This window comes from Dipodomys merriami, unplaced genomic scaffold (assembly GCF_024711535.1).
Source record: "Dipodomys merriami isolate MVZ:Mamm:240054 unplaced genomic scaffold, mDipMer1.0.p SCAF_12, whole genome shotgun sequence".
Classification (NCBI taxonomy): Eukaryota; Metazoa; Chordata; class Mammalia; order Rodentia; family Heteromyidae; genus Dipodomys; species Dipodomys merriami.
This window is the reverse complement of record NW_027202493.1, coordinates 7,570,637-7,578,789: the sequence shown is the minus strand read 5'-3', so window position 1 is coordinate 7,578,789 and position 8,153 is coordinate 7,570,637. Positions and strand designations below refer to the sequence as shown.

General features: G+C 38.1%; 1 pseudogene; it reads left to right on the top strand.

The window, feature by feature from the left end:
• Positions 1-7,690: 7,690 nt before the first annotated feature.
• On the top strand, positions 7,691-7,808 carry LOC138823454 (U6 spliceosomal RNA; annotated as a pseudogene).
• Positions 7,809-8,153: the final 345 nt, after the last annotated feature.

Sequence of the window (8,153 nt, the reverse complement as noted above, 5' to 3'; positions counted from 1 at the left end):
CCAAGGAAAAGAGTAGAGATCTCTCTTAGATATACTGAATCTACTTCTTTTGGATACTCCTTAATCTTTTGGTGAATTCACTTTTGGTGAGATCACATAGTAGTGCTGTTTTTATTTTAGTTTTTAGTTTTTGAAAGAGCTTCTTCTGATTTCCAAGATGATATTTTCCATTTCTATCATCCATATTCAGTCAGTTACCTATTCATCCTGATCCTTGCCAACACTTACCTTTTGTCTTTATGATAATAGCCTTAACAGTTTTGAGATGATATAGCTCTTGGTAGTTGAAGTTTGCTTCATTTGTCTGATGATTTGTAGTATTCAGTGTTTTTCAAATACATGATGGTCATTTGTGTGTCTCCTATTTAATGAGAAATTTCTATTTAATGTTTTATACTTAAAAATAGGTTATTTGTTTAGCAGATGCTTTCTCTTATACCATTGGTTCTTTTTATTTTTGTTGTTTCCTTTACTGGACACACACACACACACACACACACACACACACACACACACACACACACACACACACACACGAATACCATTATTCAAATTCTTCCATTTGTGACAACATGGAATCACCTAGAGACTGGAGAACCCAATGGTAAGTGAAATAAATCAGATAAATGCTATATGATCTTACTTTTATATATAACTTAAATCCATTGGTCATATGCAGGTTGGAAGCAGAATAGTGATTACCAGAGTCTGGGAGAGAGGAAAGAGAAATGCTCGGGGCTGGATCGTTATTGGTAGAGGATACAAAATTTCAGTGAGACAAAAAGTGGTCCTGTTCAATGACATAACGTGTATAATTCCTTCAAAGAGTTAATAGTGAGATGTAGCCTGCATATGTAGTACAGCAGATCATACTCCAGGCTTGGGAGAAGATGGAGGGGACTTACTGACAACAATTTCTAGCAGCCATTGAACATTTATATGTGGAGGTGCTGGGTTGCTGAAATCCAGCAGCATCTTTCTTCAAACAGTAATTGTAAGTGAATCTCCCATGAGTGCTTGGGGTTCCTCAGACAGTTTATCAAACAATAAGTCAGTATGTCTATAAATCTTGAGAGCAATCCTGTGGCAATAATAATGCAGTGAATGCTATATTGGATGATGATTATATACTAGATGTTCTGAAACAAATGTTATGTTAGTTATATGACTCGATCTTCACAACAGTTCTATAAATTCGGGGTGCTTATTGTTTCTGCTTTCATTTTCCAAATGAGAAAATGAGAAAACTGAAGATTAAGAGTGGCTAAATTATTCAATAGCTATTGAATGATGGATCCAAGATACAGCAATATGTATTGATCTCCTATGATTGGAGCTAACCAAGCTTGAGTGTGTTATCCATATCCTACTTGTTTCATTTAGCAATCAGGAATAGCTTCCAGTCAGCTAAATAAATCCAGTTGGCCATATTTGTATCTCTACAAGATGGTCTGCAAGCAGGACTTTTGAGGACCATTTATAGCTTGTCTACTGCACTAGTTTGTTCATTAGGTAATAAATGATAATCTAAGTCATGCAATCCACTACATATACATCCACTCTGTGCAGATCTTATCCTTCAGAAAATGTGACCTCTGTCAGAGAATTTTCAGGCAGTAAGATTTTCTAACAATGAGGGCCTTCTTTTGGAGGGTATAGATGTAGATCATTTGTTCTTTAAATACTCTCAAGAGTTGGTAAACAATATTAGTTGTTACCAGAACCATAGTACCATTGAACTTGTAGATACTGACAACTGACACTCAACTAAAACAATGCAGATGACATTTTAAAAAATTTTAGTGTAAAGACGCTGTACAAAGGGATAACAGTTACGGGAGTAAGGCAATGAGTACATTACTTGTTGATCGTTACTCCTTCCCTTTTGTTTTTCACTATCCCTTCCCTCTCTCACCTTCCACACTCCTCCTCACCCCACCCTACCCCCACACACAAAGTTGTAAAGTATATTTCCAGTATACTGTCCTGCAGGTATCATTGTTGCAATGGGTTATCCTGTGTCCTTGTTTCACCATTTTATTATTCCCCTTCCCCTCCCCAGATTAGACAAATGTATATATAAGATGAGGGGTACCAAAATCAAGTACAGTGACAACATAGGATATAACCTAGGGGGAAGAACATACAAGGAAACAAAAAAATCACATAGTACATTTAAAACAACAACAACAAAGACAGACCTCTTGTTTGCATACTTGGGGGTTCATTTCACTTAGCATAATCTTATATGGTCATAGGTACAAAGCTTTTGAGCTTTTCAGCTCATCTGATAAGATTATCCTATATGTATACTAATTTTTGCAAATAAGGAAAACCATGGGACCTAAATTTATTTGGGACTGGCTTATTTCACTTAATGTAATTTTTTTCCAAGTCTTTCCATTTCCTAACAAATGGGCGTTGTCATTCTTTCTGATGGAAGCATAGAATTCCATTATATATATATATATATATATATATATATATATATATACATACATATATAGATAGGTGTGTGTATATATATATAGATATGTATATATATATAGATATGTATATATACATCACATTTTTTTAATCCATTTATTTACTGAGGGGCATCTTGGTTGGTTCCATATCTTACTTATGGTGAATAATGCTGCAATAAACATAGTTGTACACAAATATTTTGGTTAGTTATGGGGCTTGAATTCAGGGGCTGGGTGATGTCCCTGAGTTCTTCTTTTTATTTTTGTTGGTTGTTTGAACTCTGGGCCTGGGCTCTGTTCCTCAGCTCTTCAGCTCAAGGCTAGTGCTCTACCTCTTGAGCCACAGAGCCACTTCTGGTTTTTTCTGTTTATGTGGTGCTGAGGAATCAAAGCTAGGGCTTGATGCATGCAAGACAAGCACTGTACCACTTTCCAGCCCTGTCCCTGAGTTCTTTTGCCAACTTTCTACCACTTTGAGCCACAGTTCCATTTCTGGCTTTTGAGTGGTTAACTGGAGATAAACAGACCATGGGTACAATCTTGCCTAGGCTGACTTTGAACTGCGATCCTCAGATCTCAGCCTCCTGAGGTAGCTAGCATTACAGGTGTACAGTGGGCGACATTTTTTTTAACTTTTAAAAATGTTTTTTTTTTTAATTCTTATTATAAAGGTGATGTACACAGGAGTTTACAGTTAGTTACATAAGTCAGGTAATGAGTACATTTTTTTTTTTGAACAGTGTTACTAAATACATAAGTGCATGGCATTATTTTTTTTTTATCACGGGAATGTATCAAAGTATTAACAAACAGGAAATTCTGATATATTTGTAGTAATAAGGTCCAGATAATGTCTTATACCAACAGCCTTTCAACTTTTCTCTCCTGACCTAACATGAAAAGACAGAATGGTACACCTTAGCAAAGTTGTCATTGTGGGCTGGGATAGTTCTGATTGGTTCTGCTCTGTTCTTACTCTTAGGCAGAGTTGCCCTGGTGTTTGGCTCTTCTTCCTTAATCAGCACTGTGGTTCCGTTATACAGCCTGATTGGTCCAAGTCAATCAACATCTCTGTTGAGTCAGGTCTCCATACCAAGCTAACAGAGGAGATCTGCTAAAGACTTTGGAGAAAGAGTTTCTTGTCCCTAAGGAGAGATACAATTAAAACAGTTCTTTCCACCACATTTTTTCTGAATTTCTAAAACTACAGCATATCTTAAAAGCCCTACTTTGTTTCTCCTTACTCCTTTTGGAAACTTTTATTTTATTTTATTTTATTTATTTATTTATTTTTAGTTTCACTCACCAGAGTAGAGAAGTGGTGTGGACGTGGATGTGAAGGCCAGGAATGGTATCGATGCACTGTGTCCGCAGCAGACAGAGGGGTTCACAAAAGGCCATCAGAACTGTGGGTATTCCTCAGAACAAAAAGGGAAGAACAAACAAAAAAGAAAAAAGAAGAAAAATAAACAGAGAGGAATCCCACTTATCCTGACTTTAAGCCCTTTATCCGAGTCACGGTACCATTTATGTTAGGTTTTTAAAAAGAGATAGCTGGGTAAGAACAGCAGCACGTACGTGGTATTCAGGTAAGGGGTGGGTTTATTCATCGTTCTGGCTGGCACCAGGCCATCTGGGTCCTCCACGTGATGGGGAAAGGCCTGGGAAAGAGAGCTGGGAGAGCCAGGAAAGAGAGAGAGCTGGGAAAGAGAGAGAAAAGACCTAGAAAAGAGAGAAAAGAGCTAGAAAAGAGAGCATCTGGGAAAGACGTGGGAAAGAGCAAGCTAGGAAAGAGAAGAGAGCTGGGAAAGAGAAGAGAAGGAAAGAGCTGAGAAAGCTAGAAAAGAGCAGAGAGAGGGCTTTTGGAAACTTTTAAATTTAGTTTTTCCTTATACCAGAATGCATGTACACATTTGAAGATGATGAAATGGCCTACAACTTATTCTACTGATAAAAAGCAGCTCACTGGCTCTTCCATTCCCAAGTATTTAGTTTTGATTTTATCCTATTTCCCACTATGTTACTAAGTAATCTTGTTCTGACTTACATTTTCAGTTTTAAACATAAAACATTGCTTTGGTTAAAGATGAGAATTTAACTCCTATGACAACTTCTACATGATGATTTACCACCACCTCTGTCCTTCCATTATATTCATGAAGTACACATTCAGTATTGCAGCATAGAAAAGAGGGCATTCTCACACTATTTTTTTTGTTTCTCTGGAGTTCATAATTGCCTCAATGTTTTCTCTTGTGAAGTATTTATATTCACTATTTATCTGTAAGATACTTGTCAACTCTGTAAAGCTAAACTTAACATGCTCAATCCCATAGTCCAACAGCAACATTTTTGTTTTTTGTTCTTTGTTTGGCAGTCCTGGGGCTTGAACTAAAGGCATGGGCACTGTCCCTGATCTTCATTTGCTCAAGGCTAGCGCTCTATCACTTGAGCTGCAGTACCACTTCTGCCCTTTTCTGTTTATGTGGTACTGATGATTGAACCCAAGGCTTCATGCATGCTGGACAAGTACTCTATCACTAGGTGATATTACCAGATGCAGTGACATTTTCAGTTTGCAGGTTTTCTATGTTGGCAAAGGAAATAGCAGCCTCTGTTGTCGAATCTAAAAGTAACCAGATATCTATCATCTTCCTATTCCCTTATAGCCATCTACTTTGTTGTGTTGTTGTCTTTATTGATTTGGGGGGGGCGCTATACATTCAGCACTTCAATTCCTTTTGACAGACATTGTATATGATGACTTTTTTGAAGTTATGTACACATTTAAACAGAAGGAACATATTGAGAACCCAGCATGGTAGTGTGACTAGATATTGCCTATCTTCTAGTCTATGGCAGAAGGAAGGAAGTGACATGGGAAAGCTAGAAAAGAAGTTGTCAGCAACAGTGAAGAAGCTAGCTCTTCTTGTCTTAAGATGCACACAGTCTGGCTCTGCAGCAGTGTTTTCTGAACACTTGAAAACCAGGTAAAGAAGAGGCAATAACGTTTGTGGCCCTTGTCTCTAGAAAACACAGCCAATGGTTTTGCCTTTTAAGGCCAATGCTACTAGTACAGTGTTTCTTTGAAGCTTTATTTTGTACTATAGATGAAAAGTACTGATGACTGCATACAAATCAACTTATACACCCAGAAAGATGCTTAGAGAGGAACTGAAATAGACCAGGAGGAGCTTGGATTGAGCCTCCTAAGCAAGATCCCAGGGGGTTCCTGTTTTTTTTTTTTCCTCTACAATGATGTTGCCTCTAGTAGTGAGTGAGCAGAGTTTTTTTAAAGGTAAAAAGAGGCTAACATAAAAATGGTCTTGCTTTCCTGATATCCATATTGACACCTTCAAGTACATAAAAGTTGAACTGCAAATGATAGAGAAGAAGCAACCAGATTTTCCTTGACCTCATTTTTTGTTGTTAAATGTCTAACAAATATGAGAATCCAACATCTCTACAGTCAATATTGACATGATCATTAGGCTGAGGTTTAACATCATGCAGCTAATGCTCATAACATTTTTCTTTGTTTAGCTTGGGTCTTAGCATATTATTTAGTGAGTGTCCAGATGAATTAGTTAATCTCAAGTCTAGCTAGTTCCAGACTCACTTGCTTTCTTTCATTTGCTTTTCTTCTAATCCCTCTGCCCATCTGGTTGTAATTCCAGCTGGAAACAGCTCAATCTAGGCCATGCAAGACCAAGTGGTTATAAAACCAAACATACATATTTTTTAAACCCTTACAATATTTTCTAATTTGCCTAGGATCAAGAAGCCAATCAATAAAAATGGAAACATGGGCTACCTCCAAGGCTCAGGGATGTACAGATCTATAGGAGGACCTCTTGACAGAAATGACATTGTAAGGAGTTATGGCAGGGCTTTGAGGAAAAGCATCACCAGATGGAAGGCAGCACCTTGGCTCAATAATAGGCATGTGCTTCCCTGCAACTTAGCTCCCAAGAACATGGGATTGATGCTGAAGTGTACCCCAATGGAATCCTTAGTGCTGACGACTCCTCAGGAAGCAGAAATCTAAGCACTAAAAGTCAACAAATGTATTCTTCAGAGTGAGTGCGGGTGCCTAGACTGAGAGGTGCCTAAGGCAGGAACTGGCTCCCATCACCTAAATAAAAACATGTTGTCAGAGAAGGTTCCTTAAAAGCCAGAGAGAGACTGATAAACAGAAGACATCTAAGGGAGGAGGTGAGCACAGATGGCCGCAGGTCTGTGAAGAGAGGCTGGTGACTAGAGAAGTGGAAGGCAAAAGAACATTAGTTTCAACCACTTGAGTAAGGCCACGTGGACTGGCAACTGAATCTCAGGTATATATTATATATATTATACCTGAGCTTCAGTATATATATGTAGGTATATATTGTCTAGTACCATACACATGCATATAACACACACATACATACAAATTCTATCATCTCTTTACACCTCTCTTGGGAGTATTTAATACAATACACTGAGGTCTCATAATTCCTCAAGAGGACATTGTCAGTACTGTGGATGTAAGGTCTGATAATTAAGAAATTGAACTCAGGAGCCCTAAGCTGGTTAGCTTAGGGGGGATGGGGGGGCATGAGCTGTATATTTCTCGATACATATACACACATAAACAAGTATGTATTAGATATGGTTCACGTGCAATAGAATTCTGTTACGTCATATAAGATGTATCTAAAACAAAGGGAACTGTTTGCTCTTAGAGCAAAAGCACAGGCATTTAAGAAATGATAATTTATATAAGCACATGAATATGGGCACTTTTTCTTTTACAAATGAATTGTGACCAAGACAAAAACTACTTGCATATATTTCTTAAATGGAAAACAAAGGTGATACTTTTTCTCTGGGACATACATAGAGTATGGTTAGACCTAGGCTTTGTAACCTCTCCTCAACTCTAGGTGATTATGGCCATAGATCAATCTGCCAAAATCTCCCACCGTATGGTGACAGCAAGACAGAGCTAGTCTTATTTCAACATAGAAGTTGACAGTTCTTCAGCTCTAATCCTATCCGGTTGGCAGGCATACACTCCTGGGTTCTCTTCTTGGTTACAAGATTGTATATCTGAAGGCTAATTGTCCACAGGGCTCCTTTCTAGCCACATAACACACCACCACAAGAGCCTTGAGCCTGTCCCTATTCCAAAGGCCTGGTCTCCTCTTGGCAATCCAGTATGTCTTAAGAAAAGCTGTAGAGTGCTCTCTCTGGCAGCACTTATACTAAAATTGGAATGATACAGAGGGGATTAGCATGGCCCCTGTGCAAGGATGACATGCAAATTTGTGAAGAAAATTCGTGAAGTTCCATATTTTTGAGTTAAAGCCATTTCCTCTAAACTCAGGAATGAGACAAGGATGTCCACTCTCTCCACTTCTCTTCAATTTAGTATTAGAATGCCTAGCTACAGCAATAAGACAAGAGATAAACATAAAGGGGATCCAAATAGGGAAAGATGAAGTGAAACTCTCCCTCTTTGCAGATGACATGATCTTGTATTTAAAGAATACCATGGACTCCACGCCCAATTTACTTGAGCTGATTTGAAACTTTGGCCAAGTAGCAGGATATAAAATTAATCCTCAAAAATTAATGACTTTTCTAGATGCCAAGAATGAGAAGAGTGCAGCTGAAATCAGGAAAGCAACTCCTTTTGTAATA